Below are 19,177 nucleotides of genomic sequence, written 5' to 3' on the forward strand. Positions count from 1 at the left end.
GTTCAAATAATATCTCTGTGTGACATTCTTTGACCAATCTATTTAAAATCACCTACCCCACAGATTTATCTTTGCTCACTTCTATCACAGTCTTTAGTTGTATGTATTTATGTATTATCTGTTTCTACACATTAGAATGTAAGATTCCTGAAAGCAGATATATTTATCTATTTTGTAAACTAATGCATCACCAATGCCTTAAACATTGACTGAGATAAAGGAGGTTCTTAATATGTTTATTTACTAAACAATTAAATTTTATTGGACTCTAATAAGAACAGTCTGTAAGGGAAAATGCATTTGTATAGGCAATAGGTTTCTTAGGCCAAACTAAGATGACTGTCACAGTGTTTTTTCTGGCCTGGCCTCCTTGTCTAGCCAGCCTTCTGGGGAGGCATGAGTCAGCACATTCATGTAACCAAGGTGTTATCTCCTGTGTGAACACATGATCATACTTTCCCGTGGCGTGTTGTCACTATTGTTCAGAGCCATATATAAGTGTTCACCATATTCTTGGTCATGCTTTTCACCACTACTGTATCCCCCCAACAATAAAGAACGTGTCTCACCTGCCCACTGCCACTCGCCTCTTCTTCCAATTTCCGAAACCTGCACTGGAGCACACGCTAGCCACAGAGCTTTCAACTCACGGCTTGCCGTAGTCTGGCAGGATCCGGAGGGGTAACTGTCCTGTCCACCCCAGCAGGGGAGGACATGTGGCCATTATGAGCTTGTGGCAGCCAGTGGCAGCGGTCCTCACATCATGGGGAGCTACCACGGGGTGGGAGCAGGTAGAATGTACACCTGTTGCCCCAGAAAAGGCCTTGAAGGCCTTGGAGGTGTCGCTGCAGCCTAAGGAGTGAGCAGCGACTGGTCAGGTGGGCTGACTCTTCCTTACAGCCCTCTGGGAGCAGAATAAGGCCACCCTTCTGCGGGAAGCTCAGATTATGGAGTTACAAGAGACAGAGGAAAATTTGAAAGCCCGCCTATAGGAGTTGGAGAAACAGTTAAAGAACAGTCTGACCTTCCACGCTGAGGAAACTGCTAACTATGTGGGAGGCTGAGGGCAGGGCCCCTCTGCTGAGAGCCCGCCCAGTCGTAAAACAGAGAATGGAGCATGCGCAACCCATGAGGCCGCGGGAGGTGCCGCAGGGCGCGCCAACAGTAACGGAGCTTATCTCTTACTCTGCCTACACCCCACAGAGCTTCGGGAGCTGAGGAAACAGTGCAGGCCCCGTCCTGGGGAGACCGCGCCTGCCTGGTTGTTGTGCTTATGGGATGAAGGGAGGAACAGCGCCCTGTGCTCCCCAAGGGAGATGGAGCAATTGGCATCCATAACTACACATCCTTCCCTCAGGCAGAGTCTACAGACAATTGGTTGCCATGGCAGGGGCCACCACTCCTTGCTTGAATGGCTTGTGGCTGCTGTCTACACAGAATAGGATGATGCTGGAGAACTACCCGAAACCATGAGTAAGTGGACTTCACACATGGACTTAATTCAGATTCTTCGAGGGTTTGGAATGCGCCAAGCCATTTTTGCAGTAAATAACTGGCTGGCAGGGTGCATGAGGAGCACTTCACTACATGCACGTGTGACCTAATCTTAGTAATAACTCCCCCAGGTTAGTTTGGCTTACAGCAGCTGTGCTCACTCCCTATGTGGGGAAGCGGATACATGAGGTCACCACTGCCATGGCTGCTCTGGAAGATGCCGAAGAGCAGAAAGGGGAGAAGGCACAAATGTGTGTGCTACAAGGACCCAAGAAGTGTCCTAGAGCTCATGGCCTCTGCAGAAGAAGGCAGTACAAGGGGCCCAAAAGGTATCTCAAACTCAGATGTGGCTAGACCTCTTACTAGCAGGAGTATATAAAGAGAAGATAAACAGCCTAATGAGGTATTGCTGGCTTTGTGGAATTAGCTGCCTCCCCACCAGCAATTCATGAAAGCGCCCAAGAGGCAGGAAACTAAGACGCCCACCAGAGAGACCCACAATGTGCAGCTGGACGATTTTATGGTTCAAACCCTCCTCTTTGAGATAGACTAGGGGTTAGGCCAAGGCACTCAGAGGGAACCCCGGATAATAGGAGGCTGCATGTGGAACTTGTTATTCATTGGTCCCCTATGAATGTGCAGTGAGTTTTGGCCTTGATGTACATGGGAGTGGCTGCTCCCTAATCTATGGAAACCCTGAGTGGTTTGCTGGACAAACAAGCCCATATAAATGGCTGGGATAGGCAGACTGATAACATTAAGCAAGTGACTATTTCATTGGGGATAGGGTGTTTGACCCCCAGGCCTTACACTGTGTATGTGTCCCCTGTCAGGGAATATATTCTGGGTTTTCATATCCTGTATGGCTTAACCCTAACTGCCTCTGCGGCTGAGTTTTGCCTCTGAGTTAGGGTTGTGAAGCCAGTGGTCATGGCCACCCTTATCACCCACCATAGTTTCTGCCCACACCTTGTCATGTGGTATGCGCCTGACAATATCGTTTGGTGGGGCGGGTCATGAAGAAATTTCACAAACCATACTGCACCTTGAAAAGGCCAGTATAGTGCACCCTGATCATAGTCCATTCAACTCTCCTGTTTGACCTGTTAAGAAACCAGATGAAACCTGGAGAATAACAGTAGGCTACCAGGAGCTGAATAAAGTAATTCCCCCAGTGCATACCGTGGTGTGGTCTATACTGGATCTGATGGATCAATTGACTTTGGTGCTTGGACAACACCACCATGTAGTGAACCTGGCCAATGCTTTTTACTCCATAGACATAGCTATGGAGAGTCAAGACCAGTTTGTCTCCATGTGGGAAGAATGACATTGGACATTGGTGTTGGTACCACAAAGATACCTCCACAGCCCAACCATGTATCATGGTTTGGTGGCATAGGATTTGGCCACATGTAGTCAGCCACCCTCAGCATTTTTGTTTCATTATATTCATGATTGATGTTAACCTCTGATTCCCTTACAGATCTGGAAGATGCTGCCTCCAGTCTTCGAACCTCATTAGAACAATGGGGTTGGGCACTAAATAACTACAGGTCCAACAAATTGGCTTGTTGGTCAAATTCTTGGGTACTGTCTGGTCAGGTAAGACAAAAGCAATCCCTGAGTGAGTTATAGATAAGATTCAAGCCATCCCCCTACCCACTACAGTAAAACAGTTGTAAGTGTTTGTGGGGCTCTTTGGGTATTGGTGTATATTCATTCCCCACTTGGCCCACCTACTGTGGCCATTGCATTTATTGTATAAAAAGGGGGCACAGTGAGTCTGGTCCCTGGAGGCAGAGGCCTCTTTTATGGCAACCAAGAGGGCTATTGCACAGGCCCAAATGCTAAATGTAGTAGACCGTTCACAGCCATTTGACCTCAATGTGTCAGTCAACTCAAGTGGGATGGGCTGGGGTTTGTGGCAGCATCAGCATAAGCGGTGAGTCAATATTGGGTTTTGGTTCTAGACTTGAAAGGGCCCCCGGGAGTGCTATTCCTTGGTGGAAAAGCAGCCGGTAGCTATGTATGCTGCCCTTCAAGCCTGTGAAGCTATAACTGGGCAGTCTAAGTTGCTAGTGTACACCACATTTGCCATGGCAGGATGGATGATGTCATGGATAACCAGCCCATGTTCAGGGGTAGCCCAGACACCCACTCTGGTGAAGTGGGGAGCTTACTTGGAGCAATTAGCCAAGTTAGGCTTCAACCCTTTGATGGCAGAGTTGTAGATAGTACTGAGTCCTGTTGAATTTGTGTCTGATGCTGACCCTTATACCATGGCAATACCTAGGGAAGAGAGTCCATACCCTGAAGGAAGGGGTTCCCCTCTAGCAGAGGCATGGAATAACAATGGGTTGAGTCATGGCCCCTTAGCGCAGTAGATTGCAGTGGCTGTTCAGTTGGATGATGAAATTTGGTTTGAAAGGGGGCAGGAACAAAGCAGCCAATGGGCTGAATTGTGTGCCATGTGGATTGCAGTTGTGCATGAGAAACCACACTGTGGGATGAATCTCAAAAGAGTCTTATGCAAACATTACTCAAAATAATAATGCCACTCATTGGTGGAGTGAAAAACCTTTGGTGGAAACTGTCCCCATTGACAGAGTGCCCCCAGGATTTCTGTGGGTATATGCAAGACATGGGTGGCTTTATCTTCCTGCTCAGTGGATGGGAAGATGCATGTGTGGATGGCCATACATCCCAGGAAAGGTCCTCCCCACCTTTACTGAGAAGCCACATAACTGGGATGCTGTGTTCTCCTGTTGGCAGTGGGTGAAACAGACTCCTTGGTTGTTTTACGTGGTAACTATCCTTTTTCCTGGGGATAGAGCCACTAAGGTAGAGATAAAAAGTGAATGCCCTAGTGGAGTGTACTGAATCAAACCCATCAGGACTTGGCCTTCCTAATGGATGAGGATACTCAGATGAGAAAGGTAGTTTTGCAAAACTGCATGGCCTTTGATCTCCTCATTGCAGCTCAAGGATGCACATGTGCTGTCATACATACTGAACGTTGTATAAACATACCTGAGCACCAGGAGGATATTTCCTCTGCATTGAAGGAAGTTGATGGCAAGGTACAGGCCATCCAATAGTTAACTGCAGACCCATTACAGCTATGGTGGGAATGTCTCTCATCCTCCTGGCGTTGGACTCTTTTAGTATTAAGAGCTGCTTGCTGCTGTGGTCTGGTGATATTATGTTTTTCCCTGTATTGTTATTGTGGCCTTTGTGCCCAGGGGGCCTCCCTATGAGCCTGTGTTTCGGCTGCAAAATCTATTACCTAGGGGCTGGAATGTAAGAGAAAATGCATTTGTATAGGCAATAAGTTTCTTAGGCCAAACTAAGATGACTGCCGCAATGTTTTTTCCAGTCCAGACCCATGGCTAGTCAGCCTTCTGGGGAGGCATGAGTCAGTATAGGCATGTAACCGAGGTGTTATCTCCTTTGTGAGTCCATGTGACCATGCTGTCCCACGGTATGTTGCCACTATTGTTTAGAGCCATATATAAGCGCTCACCATGTATTTGGTCATACTTTTCACTGCTGCTTTATCCCCCAAACAATAAAGAACATGTCTCACCTGTCCACTGCCACTTACCTTTTCTTCCAATTTCCAAAGCCTGTGCCAGAACACTCTATAGTCGCAGAGCTTCCTTCTCACATAGTCAGAGACTATAAAACTCTGGCTATATTCTATCTGTTCTAGAATAAGAAAAGCATACAGAACCAATTATATTTATAGATATTTCATATTTAAAAATAAATAGTTCTTGTTAAATTTAACATGAACTTTTGACTTTATTATAAGTTATTAAAGGAGAGAGGCTAGATTAGTGAAGAACAAGGCCTAAAGAAGATGAAAATATCATTTATTGTTTTCCTCCACTCCTTTGCACTACATAGGATATTTTTAACAACAAATGTTATGGCAAGTGTCCCCACTTAATTTGAGTAGCTAGTATTTTCTTGTACTCGATAAATTATATTATAACTTGGATAAATATATTTATGTTAAAAGCTATCCACTTTCTGGTAAAGCTACAGTATTCTGCTGTAAACATGTCCTCAAAATAATGAATGCTTGCCTTTTGACTATATTTTTGTCTATTGCACTATTTCCTAAAACTTCTTAGGACATTCCTTACATCCACTGAGCTTATGCTCAGGCATTTCATCATGTACTTATGTTAAATCTCAGACTACTTAGTAATTAAAACTTTTCTGACTAAGAACCAGCATTTCTAACATATAATCACTTCTAAATTAAATTTATAATTAATCATTTTTCTAATAGTAATGATCATTATTATAATAATGTTTCTTTTCCTAATTCCCATAATCATTTTATAAGTAGCAGAAAATGGCACAGCTTGTTAGAGGTTTGGGAGTACAAGAGGACTCACTTCTGTTATTTTTACCTAGTGGAAATCATTGAAACATATGAACACATTATTATAGTCCTTACCTATCTCTATAGGTATTTATCATAAATATGGGATTCTGCTTCTTTTTCTATCTATAATTACAAGACAGTAAGACCATGAAGAAGACAAAGTGCACAAAACATGGAGTAGTGAAAGGAATTCAGGCTATTGTTCAAAGTAGACTTGTGTAAAAATCCTACCTGTGCAATTACTAGCCATATGACCTAGAATAATTTCAATAATCCCTCTGAATATTATAATACTTTATTCTGTATAAATCTAAAAAATGATGAAGTGACTTTATGAGGGCTAACCAAGAATTCATTTTGGATCCGTATTTTCTTCTTAAAATGAATAATCTTGGCATGATGTTAAGACTTCAAGCCTCTGGAATTAGTCAGTCTGAACTTCTTTTTCTGGGAAGATGAAATAGATAATTTTTTCCCTTTTTTTTCCTTCAAGTACAACTGAAAACCCTGGGAAATATACATAAAACAAACAAAAGTGCTCAAAAAGGTATTAGGAAGAGAGCAACCTGGCTAGGCACTTTGGGACATACGAAATGAAATAGTGTTGAGTTATGTGGGTTTGGTTTTGCCTTAAATATCACAGGATTGGGGCAAAAAGAGCTATCATCCCGGAAAAGTTAATGGGTTCTCACAAACAAAATGCCTTCCCTCCCCCCAGAATCAAACAACAAAAAAGCCACCCTAAAATATGTGTTCTCTCTATCTAATGGAGCAGACTCATGGCATCCTAGCAAGACAAAAAAATTTAAATAATTGCTCTACTGCAAGCAAACACCACAGGAAAAAATATGTTGTAATGAGTGACACATCTGCTAGGGTAGAGTCCTATAATGCAGAGTAGAAAGCTGGAACTTTCATACCTGTCATGTACTAACAAGGTCCCATCTCTGTATGATAAAAATGGAGGCAACATGATGAAGAGCTCATACTTCCAAACCCACTTTAAAATAGTGAGACACCTTTCTCCCTGACTGTTGGAGTATTGTCTACAAAGGTCTCATGGAGAAATCAGGACTTTCACTACCACGGAATAACTCAATGGATGTGCTCAACAGCAGAATGGAAGATACAAAGGAAAGTTCCCTGGAACACAAAACAGTACAAATTACCCAATATGAAAAACACACAGATAAGAGACCAAAGGCAGAGGAGGGGGAAACGGGGTCTCTGGGATCTATGAAACTATAACAGAATACCTAACATTTGTGACATTAGATGTCAAGAAATACAACAGAAAGAAACGGGAGCTAAAAATAGACTCGAAGAGATAATGGCCCAAAATTCTCCAAACTTAGTTTAAGACAAAACTACAGTCAAGAAATAGAGTGAACTATACATACAATAAATTCAAAGAAATCTGTGCCAAGACATTGTCAAACTTTTGAAAACTAAAGACAAAAAATCTTGAGAAGAATTTGATAAAACTGACAAATTACCTGTATGAGAAAAGCAATGCAGATGATGGTGGAATTCTCATCAGAATTCAGGAGGCCAAAAGAAAATCAGATGACATTTTTCAAGTGCTAAAAGCAAAGGAGTGTCAATCATGTAAATAAATGGCTAAAAATTCTCTAAACAGAAAGAAAATGATAAAAGAAGGGATCTTAGATCACCTAAGGAAGAATGAGCAGAGAAAGAATAAAAATATAGGTAAAGATAATATGTTTTTCTATTTTTGATTTTCTAAATCATGTTTGACAGTTGAAGCAAACATTATAACACTGTATGATGTGAATCTAATTATATATGAAATAGTTAAGACAATTATGAACAGAGAAATGTAATGAGACATAAAATGTAAGTATAAGGTCTCTATACTTCATACAAATTGATAAAATGTCAACATTAATAGACTGTGATAATTTACAAATATATAATGTAATACCTAGAAAAAACACTAAAACAACTAAGTAAAGACTGTATGTATAGACACACACACATACACACACATAAATACATCATATATATACAGAAGTGTGTGTATGTGTGTATATTTTGTTATTGTATCAGAATATTGTGAGGTTGCAAATGCTTTGATCACATAAATTGACTTTGCACAGCCCTATTCAAAGCTACAAGCATGCCCATTTCCCAGACAGCAAGCACTGTACCCATTGGGTATGAATTTACCCATCCCCTCCTCCCCCCTCCCACCTGTTTAATCTCCAATGAATATTATATCTATATATGTGCATAAGTGTTGATCAATTACTACCATTTATTGGTGAGTACATGTGGTGTGTGTTTTTCCATTTTTGTGATAATTCACTTAGAAGAATAGTCTCCAGTTCCATCCAGGTTAATATAAGAAGTATTAATTCACCATATTTTTCATGGCTGTGTACTACTCCATGGTATACATACGCCACATTTTATTAATCCACACATGTATTGAGAGCATTTGTGTTGTTTCTATGTATTTGCAATTATTAATTATGTTTTTATGAACATTTTCAGTCCAGGTGTCTTTTTATAGAATGTATTTTTTTTCCTTTGGTTAAATACCCAGTAGTGGGATTGCTGGATCAAATGCAATTCTATTTTTAGTTCTTTGAGGCATCTCCATACTACTTTCCATATAGGTTTTACTAGTTTGCAGTCCCACCAACAGTGTATGAGTGTACCTTTCCACATTCATGCCAAAATTTGTTGTTTTGGGACTTTCTGATAAAAGCCATTCCCACTAGAGTTAAGTGATATCTCACTGTGGTGTTGATTTTCATTTCCCTGATAATTAGAGGTGTTGAACATTTTATCATCTGTTGGCCATAGAAGGAAATCAAAGGTATCCAAATGGGGGCAGAAAAGGTCCACTTGTTGTTCTTTGTGCCTCATATGATCTTATATCTAGAAAAATTCCAAAGATTGTGCCAAGAGTCTACTTGAATTGATTAATAAATTAAGCAAAGTCTCAGATTGTAAAGTCAATGTGCACAAATGAGTAGCATTCATATATACCAACAAGAGTCAAGCTTATGACAAAATCAAAGACTCAATGCTTTTCACAATAGCAACAAAGAAAATAAAATACCTGGGAATATGTTTACCTATGGAGTTGAAAGGCCTCTACAGGAAGAACTGGGAAACACTGAGAAGGAAATGGGAGAGGATGTAAGCAGATGAAAAAACATACCATGTCCATGGATCAACAGAATTGACATTGTTAGAATGTCTATACTACCCAAGGTAATCTACAGATTCAGTAAAATCCCTATTAAGGTATTAACACTATTTTCTTCAGATCTAGAAAAAAAGGATTCTATGCTTCGTATGGAACCAGAGAAGACCCTGTATAGCCAAAGAAACCTCAAGCAAAAAAGAACAAATTGGGAAGCATCAATTTAGTAGACTTCAAGCTATGCTACAAGACTATAGTAACTAAAACAGTATATTACTGGCACAAGAACAGAGACATTAGACTAATGGATCCGAAAACAGAACCCAGATAAAAAACCATCCTCATATTGCCACCTGATCTTTGACAAAGCAGACAAAAACCTACACTGGGGAAAACAATCCCTATTTAATAAATGATGCTGGGAAAATTGGACAGCCACGTGTAGAAGACTGAAACAGGATCCACACTTCTAACCACTCACAAAAATCAACTCATGATGGATGACAGACTTCAACCTAAGACGTGTAACCATAAGATATCTAAAGAAAATGTTGGAAGAGCTCTTATAGACATTGGCCTATGCAAAGAATTTATAAAGACCTCAAAAGCAATCACAGCAACAACAAAAATAAATAAATGGAACCTTATTAAATTAAAAAGCTTCTACAGAGCCAAGGAAACAATCATTAGAGCAAATTTACCACTTACAAAATGGGAGAAAATATTTGCATGCTATATATCTGATAAAGGGCTGATCACTAGAATCTATAAAGAATTCAAATCAACACTAAAAAAAATCAACCAACCCCATTAAAAAGTGGGCAAAAGACATGAACAGAAACTTTTCAAAAGAAGATAGACTAATTGCCAAAAAAATTTTAACGTTCCTCCCCACCAAAAAACACATTTTAAAGCTCAGATGGTTTTGGAGGAAAATTCTACTAATTGTCTGAAAAAGAAATTCTACATAATCTACTCTAGAAAGAAAAGTGGATGGTAGATCTCCCAATTCATTTTATGAAGCTAATACCCTTCTTCTAAAAACAGGCACAGACTACAAACAAAAACAAATCTAAAGACCATTATCCTCATTGGTATAGATTCAAAACATTCTTATAAAAGTAATTATAAACCATCACCAAGTGGGATTTATATCTAGCATGTAATACTGGATTACTATTCAAAACTCAATAAATGTAATCTATCAAGTTAACAGTTCATGTGAGAAAAATCACAAGATCATATCAATTTATCCAGAAGAAGCATTTCACAAAATTCAAAATTCATTTATGGTTTTAAAAACATCTCATAAGAACAGGAATATAGTGGAATTTCCTCTATACTGGCCAATAAATTGCGTTTCCACAGCCCTACTCAAAGCTACGAGCTACAACTTTATAAAGAGAAACTATAAAAAAACTATTAGTAACTTATTTAATCGTGAAAGACTGAATGTTTTCATCCTATAAGGAATGTGAAAAGGATGTCCACACTCACCTGTCTTATGCAACATAGTATTGGGGATTCTAGTCAATGAAATAAGGCAAGAAAGGCCAATAAAAAGCATACAGATCAGAAAGCAAAAAGGAAATAGTCTCTGTTTGCAATTGACATGATCATCTTCATAGAAAATCCCCAAAACCCTATTTGATTTAAATAGAACTGATAGGTGAGCTCATGAATTTGAAATGATATAAAACAAACAAAAATGAAATGAGTTTCTATTACTAGCAGTGAACACATGGACACAAATTAAAACTACAATACCATTTATAATTGCATAAAAAAGAGAAGTGACAAAATACTTAGGAGTATATTTAACAATACATTTACAGGACTAATATGCTGAAACTGTACAATAGTAATAAAAGAAAAATACTTAAATGGGGAGACACATAGTGTTCATGGATTGGAAGACTCAACATAACAAAAGTATCAATTCTCTCTTTTGTTATACAGGTTTAACAAAATTTCCATCAAAATTTGAGCAAGAATTTTTATATAGTAACAATATTATTCTACAATGTATATGCAAAAAAAAGAAACTAGATAGCTAAACTAATTTTGCAAAAGAATAATAAAGTAGAAGAAATTGAGGAATTGGTCTACTCAAATTCAAGATAAATAGCTACAGGATTCAAGAATGTGTGGTATTTATAGATGTATAGTGATTCGATCTTTACTTCATTGAAGAGGTTGAGATTATCATTCTAGAGTTATGGAAGTAGGCCAAAGACACAATACCAACCACAGAACAAATGAGATTAATAGTGGTTTATTAACTACATATACTCACACCCTATATTAACTACATATACTTCCACCCTAAAGGTGGAAGACACCACATGCCATGCAATAATTCAGTGGATTTTACTCTGAAAAAGAGAGCCTCCTGGTTTTCTCCAAATGTCAAAGTACACAAAATAATGAGCTTTAATTTTAAGTCTTACACAACAGATAGCTATATAGATAAATGTAACACAATAGAAAACACAGAAATAGACACACACAAATATACCTAACTAATTTGTGACAAACGTGAAAATGTAATTCAATGAAATGGAGGAAGGATAGCCTTTTCAGGAAATTATACAGAAACAATTGAATATTGATAGGCAAAAAAAGAAAAAGGAAAAAAGAAATGTATACTTCACATGTTATACTAGCATCAGCCCCAAATAGATCACAGACTTCAACATTATTTTTAAAACCATAAAAATTTAGAAGATAAAAGAAAAACATCTTCAGGAACCAGTACTAGGCAAAGAGTTCTTACTCTTGACACTAAAAGTACAATCCCTAAAAGGAAAAACTAATAAATAAACTATACTTCATCAAAATTAAAAACTTTTGTGAATGACAGTGCTAAAAAGATATGTCAAGCTGTAGGATCAATTAAGAATTCTACATGGAGTTTCCATGAACAATCAAGGTAAGGATGTATCTGCTTTCAAATGAAAATTCCAATAAAGTCCAGCTTTATTGATATGCATATTCATTTTAGGTTAAAGAATTTATCTTATGATGCGAGTTTTTAAATTACTATTGAATGACTGTATAAAAGAACTAAAGAGGCCTCAAACTAGATGTAGGAAATTGAAAATAAATAATTCAATATAATTCATTTTATAACTATTTTAAAAAGAAAAAAGGACATAAGAATATTATAAAAGAGCTTTAATAGTTTCTGATCCCTAACACAGAATACCTTAAACTACATGGTCATTCTGTCTACATTATCACTATTTAGATTCAGTCCTTTAAAAACTGAAGAAATACTCAGAGTATTTGAAATATGAAAATAACATAATACATTCAACTTTCTAGACAGGAACTAAGAAAAAGTAATTGATTTTTGATAGATTGGCTCCTCCATAGATGGATAGTTAAATAAGTTGAGCAAATATCTGAATAATTTGAAAAACTTTCATTTCTTATAAAGTTTATACAATACACTAATATTATATCCTCAGTGATGAGTCTAGGATGATCAATCTACTTTTGGATACACATTTATCTGATTTGACCAAACTGAAAAAATATAACCAGATTATCTGAGTATATTCATAATTAGATAATATATTAATAGTATGTGAATAATTTGATTAATAGAATAATATGTTGTGCAGAAATAAAGAAAAGGAGAAAAGACTTAATAAAGAAGAAGTTAAAGAGAATAACTTATTATGTTAATTTTTGGGGGTCTGGCTATCTCTCTAAGAAATACCACTAGCAAATATTTAAGTGAATTTTTGATTTAATTTAAATTATTTTTCTAAATTAAAAACATACTAATGAAGAGTCATTTAAAATTTAATATATTTTATTGGTATATTAATTATATATATTTTAATTGGAAATATTTAACTAATGACAATAGTATCAAAGGGTTTGTGCCAATATTTGGGGGGATCTTTAGTCTTTTAGACATCTACGTTTTATTTCATTCATCATCACATACTTGACATTTTATGTCTGGAAACTCTTTTAAAATAATACATGTTAATTATATTCTAATTACAAAAGTTATAACTGTTCTTAGAAAATTTAAGAATAAAATTTATAAGGATGAGGAAAGGTTAAATACTAATAATCCTACTTAGAGAAATAATATCTGTTAACATGTAAAATAATTTTCCGGACATTTTATGCCTCCGTTCCTTTCTCTGCTTTCCTGTATTTATATAAATACAGACATATATTCAGTTATAAGCATTAGTATTTTATTACTCGAACACTTGGAGAGGATCTTTTCAGTGTCTTAAAACTCTACTTTTGTTTGCACTCCTGTTTTAAACATTGAATATTATATTGATTTGTTTCTTATAGTCACTGTAACATTGTTTTGATCTATTCCTCATGTACTCTTATTCCTCTGTGCTCTTATCTTTTCAAACCTCATTAATCCACCTTCAGCTGCTATTTCTGTGAATACATTCATTGTGATATTTCTTCATCTGTTTCACATGAATAACAATTGCAGTTGATTTGAACTCCATCAGCAGCCAGTATATGAGTTTAAAGTACTATTTTACATTCACCAGTGAAAATGTATAAAATAAATATCTTTAAACATTATCCCTGGCTTATTAACTTATTTAAATTTTATATTGTCTAGCATTAAGTTTGACAGTGATTCACTGATTTGAGATGAATTTTGAGATCTCTTTCAGCCATTGTTCTATATGATCTTAATAGTGATATGGCTTGGAATGTCATGGAAGCTATTATTTCTTAGTTTAGAAAGTCAAATCTAAGAGCTCATTTTATACTTTGTAACCTAAGATAGATAATATTTTAAATAAAAACAACTGAATAGATAATAAAATATGTTAAACTAAATATAGTATGAATACTTCATATTTTCTTCTAAGGTAATTTGATCGCATGTATAGAATAACATTTTCAAAAGACTTGGATTGGAAAATAATAACAAATGTTCATGAGTTACAGGTTTTTCAAAATTAATTCATCATAATACTTTTTACATTATACTTTGATGAGAAACTACTTTAATTAGAAGATACAACTGTGCATTTATGTGATAAGTAAATTCTATCTTAAATTTTTAAATGTGATTATCTAGCCATCTACCTATCCGTCCATCTATTCCTCCATTCTTTCATCCATCTATTGATTGAGCCAGTCAATAGTTATTTAGTGTTGTTATAGAAAATGCACATTTTGTGCATTTCTCAAAAACAAATGTATAGAACATGTATATTATGAAAATTATATGACATGTTCTCACAGTGCTTAACTGTTCTCACAGTGCTTAAAATCCAGTTTCTCAAAGTGATTCTGCCAGATAATTGTTCCCACTGTGTATTATTGCAAAAAAACAGACATTTTCATTCATTTATAAAAATATCATAACTACATCTTGAACTCAGGCCACTACACTGAGAGAGCATGCTTAGAAAAAAATGGTACACCTAGCAAATTCATATAGGTAAGATTAATTTTTCCCCCTACATTTAATAGAACATCTTAGGCATACAGATATCTATGTAAGCTAAAAAAATAACTAATACCTGCAAACTCACAATATAGCTTAAAAGATAAAGTATAATAATATTTGGAGATCCTTTATAGTCCACTCTTAACTAATATTCCTTCCTTCCCAACAGTGTTAAAAAGGGAATCATTATTTCACTCACTTACATTTTTTGGACATTATATCTGTGCTAATTATTGTTCTAGTCTCTGGATAAATGGTTATGGACAAATGAAAAATAGTTTTTCCCTTATTAAGCTTGTATTTTATTACAAGAGGAAGTCATTAAAATAACCACATTGATAAATACAAAATTCAAGTGCTGATAATTCTTATGAAAGAAAGGAGATGGCTTTTGTGAGAGAGACCATGAAGTGAAGGTAGGAGGACAGAGAAGGGGGATTTTTAAAGGCTAATTGGGAAATACTTTCTGAGAAGTGCTCTTTCCATCAGGTTACTCAGGTAGATGAAAGGGAAAATTATAAAAAGCAACGGAATATATGGTATAAAACTTGGAAAAACTGGATGGGATCAGATCAAACACTGTATTTTATGGAACATGTTAAAGTGTAGAGAATCCCGGGACACTTTTTAAGCAGTCGAGTTATATGATTCACATTTTAAAAGATCAATTCACCTGACCAGAAAATAGATATATATTGAAAAAGGCCATATGTGCAAGAACAGAGACTGATAAGGAAACAAATGCATTAGACCAAGTAAGGGATTATTATCATCTTTTAAACTGGTGTGTTGGGAATAAAAATAAAAGAAATCAATTGATCTTACCTTAAATTAATAGGACTCACTAGATTGACTGTGGACTTACAGAAGGAGTTTTTCAGATGAATGAGTGAAAACTCCTCATAAGAAGAAATATTTCAATGCATTAAAATGTTTTTGGAAAGGTGATAAAATTGGCCACTAGGTGGAGCATCCAGTGATCATTAATGTTTGTCCAGATAGGAAAGCAAAAGTGGATTGATGTTTGGTTTTATCATCAAGCCAATCTGGTACTTTGGAGATATAAGAAGTAAATTGTAGAAAGGTACAAGTTTTGTCCTTCAATAAAGGAAGAGAAATGGAGCAATTTCTACAGAACTAGACCCGAATAACAGGAATTTCAAGGAATGTGAAAGGAAAAGCTTTTGGGATGTTTCAGAATTAAATTATAGGAAAGTAGGCACAGAATGTTAAAGACATTGAATTTTCATTCTCCCTGAACAACAGAAACTTATCTTTTAGGTATGGCAGATGTTTTGTACTTATAAACAAATTCTGCAAGCAGTTATGCAAACCTTACTCAAGAATTTACTCTCAAAGGGGAAAATAATAGACAAGGGTGCCCAACATGTGTTTTCAAGTCAATTTCTCAATCCTTAATTTGCTTGCAGTGTCTGCGGAACAGATAGTCATCTTTGCATCTGAAACACTACTGAGACTTTGATTTCTCATCCATTCAATCTGCACCAATGTTTAGCTTTAGTTTTAGGTCTGATTATGTATTCCTTCTTTCCAACTTAAGTATATTTCTGATATGAATGATCACTTGTCATTCAGCAAATATTTATTGAGAATCTTCAATGTTTTAAACACTATATGAGGACTGAGGTAGCCCCACAAGCAAAAAAAGATTGTCGGTACCCATCTACATTGCAAATGATTGCACCAGTTTCCCATGTTTCAAGTAATTTAGTTGTTTTGTTTTTCATTGACTATAAATTTACTATAACTTTTTAGTATAGAATTATACAGGCATCAATTGATAGAATATTTATTCTCCTAAGCATACAAACATCACTTGAAGAATAATGTTATATCTAAGCATATTAAGACAACATCTTATGTGTTACTAGAAAGATGTTAATTCTCAATAAATATATATTTGTTGATGAATAATCTGTAGTGGTGAAACTTGAGAGGAAAAAGGAAATTTGCTTGCTTAGAAGCTCCAATCTTTGAAATACAATTTTGAAAATACACTATAGATTATAAATGTATTTCACTAAATCTAGTCATATTTGCTAGTAAAATTAGATGTGAAATGTGATTTTTGCCTATTCTATGTTACTAAGGTCACAAAACCTTCTTATAACTTGAGGCTGATCACTTTTGGTTGTCTTATCATCTTCCCAAAGTCAGAGATTCAGAGCATGAAAGAGATTATACTGCTGGTCTTGATGAAGTTCAGTTGCTGAGATTTGAAAGAGCCAAGTGGGTAGGACCTGAGAGTGAGCACTCAGAGCTGGTTTTGATCCCTGGCCAACAGCTAGCAGGAAAGCAGGGACCTGAGTGCTACAACTGTAAGGGACAGAATTCTGTCAACAGCCACATGACTGGAGCGGAGGGCTCAAGCCTTCAGTGAGGACAAAGCCCTGGCCAAGACCTAGGTTTCAGCCTTATGAGATTTTTTTGTTGTTGTTACAGAAAGCTACGTAACACAAACTACAAAGTTAGCAGCTTAGATGTTAGTCCATTTATCATCTCCCCATTCTGTAATTTCATCCTCTTTAAAAATAAAACCCTACTAGCCAGATAAAAGTCTTTGCTGTCAAAAATATTCTTAGAAACCAGCCATAAAATGTGAATTTTACCAAATTTATTTAGGGAAATATGAATGTAAGCTTCTCTACTTGTAACATAAAAGAGATGAACTTAAGAAATCACTGTTTAAGATATCAACATACTCCAAGCATGTAAAAACAAAGAATATGCACACATACATACACATTCAAAACATGGTACATGTAACAAAATAGCAATTTTAGAAGTTTATTTCATAATTTTTACAATCGTTACAATAATTTGTTCTTAAAATTTTACACTGTATGTACAATGAAATTATATAACCAGAGTAAGAATTTACAACAGTATGTTTCAGAAATTTGATAAATGGACATTGCTTTAGCAAAGAAAAAATATGAGAGAGGCATTCTTTTCTTTATTATATAAAGCAGCATGTATCTTATAAAGACAATATTTCTTATTTTGTCACTTGCCAAAATATCTGCTCTTCCCAATAACTATAACTTAATGTCACTCCAAAATTAATTGTGATCTGTTATACTATTGTGTACTAAACTAATAAAAAAACATTTTCAATGAAATTTTCAAAGGAGATATATACAGTGTTCAAAGAGAGGTCCATGAAATTTCAAACTGTAAACCCTTTAAGATGCTGTTTATAAAAATGCCAATATCTGTGCCATCTCTTTTTAGTCTATGTGCTGCAGATTATTTTAACTTTTAACATAATCCCTAGATAAAATTCAGTTGGTGCTGATTCAAGAGAGGACACGTTCTATCATCACTGATGCCTTATCTGAGCTCTGCAAATCCTAGTGCTTCACCTCATGTCAAATCTCAAATGCTGTATGTTTTATTGACCAAATTATGGTTTAAAAAGCAGTTATTAAATGATTATTTATCAGGCATATGTGTGTAGCCTGGAAGAAAATACATTACATGCACATTATATGTGTATATAATGAAATACATAGCTCATTTCTCACAGACTCTTTATTTTCTTTATCTTAAAACATATCACTTCTTAAGTAATTAGTTATATTTCCTTTTTATTTCAGAATATTATGGGGGTACAAACATTTTGGTTATACATAATGCCTTTGCCTCTCCCAAGCCAAGGCTACAGGGGTGCCCTTCCCTCATACAGTGCACTCCGCATCCATTAGTTGTGAGTTTACCCACCCTACCAACACTTCCCACCTGACCAGCACCCAGTGAATATTATTACCGTATGAACACATTAGTGATGATAAGTTGGTATCAATTTGATGGTGAGTACATGTGTTGTTTGATTTTCCATTCTTGTGATACCTCTTGGGTTGTTTCCACATCTTTGCAATTGTGAACTGTGCCACCATCAACATTTGAGTACAGATGTCTTTATTATAGAATGTCTTTTTTTTCCTTTGGGTAGATGCTTAGTAGTGGGACTGCTGGATCAAATGGTATTTCTATTTTTAGCTCTTTGAGGTATCTCTAAATTACTTTCCACAGGGGTTGTACTAATTTACAATCCCACCAGTAGTGTAAGAGTGTTCCTATCTCTCCACATCCACACCAGCACTGGAGTTACAGTGTCACAATTGGTTAGCGTGTGGTACTTATATAGTAATTAGTTATGTTTCTAATTATCTCTTTCCCTAGAAAGACCACAATTTTTCTATAAATGGTAAATATATTTGTCTTATTCACTCTTTCATTTCTGAACTTCACCAGAATGCATAGTATAAAGTATGGACTCAATATATATTAATTGACACAACACTGAGTTTTGTATTAAATATTATTGTAAATAAATATTATTACAAAACTTAATGTTTAAAGAATATATATATGTATATATCACTTATTTTAAAATACATAGCATGAATAAAAGGGCTGTTGTGAAAATTATTTTATTTGCAACACATGAATAATGTAAAATGAGGTACTTAAAATAATGAAATACTTAGGTCTAAATTTATCTAAGTAAATAAAAGACTTAAACATTGAAAAACTACAAAACATTGATGAAAGAAATTAATCAAGATACAAACCAATGGAAAGACCTCCCATGCTTATGGATTGGAAGACTCAAGAT

The sequence above is a fragment of the Microcebus murinus genome, chromosome 15, assembly GCF_040939455.1.
Source record: "Microcebus murinus isolate Inina chromosome 15, M.murinus_Inina_mat1.0, whole genome shotgun sequence".
Lineage (NCBI taxonomy): Eukaryota > Metazoa > Chordata > Mammalia > Primates > Cheirogaleidae > Microcebus > Microcebus murinus.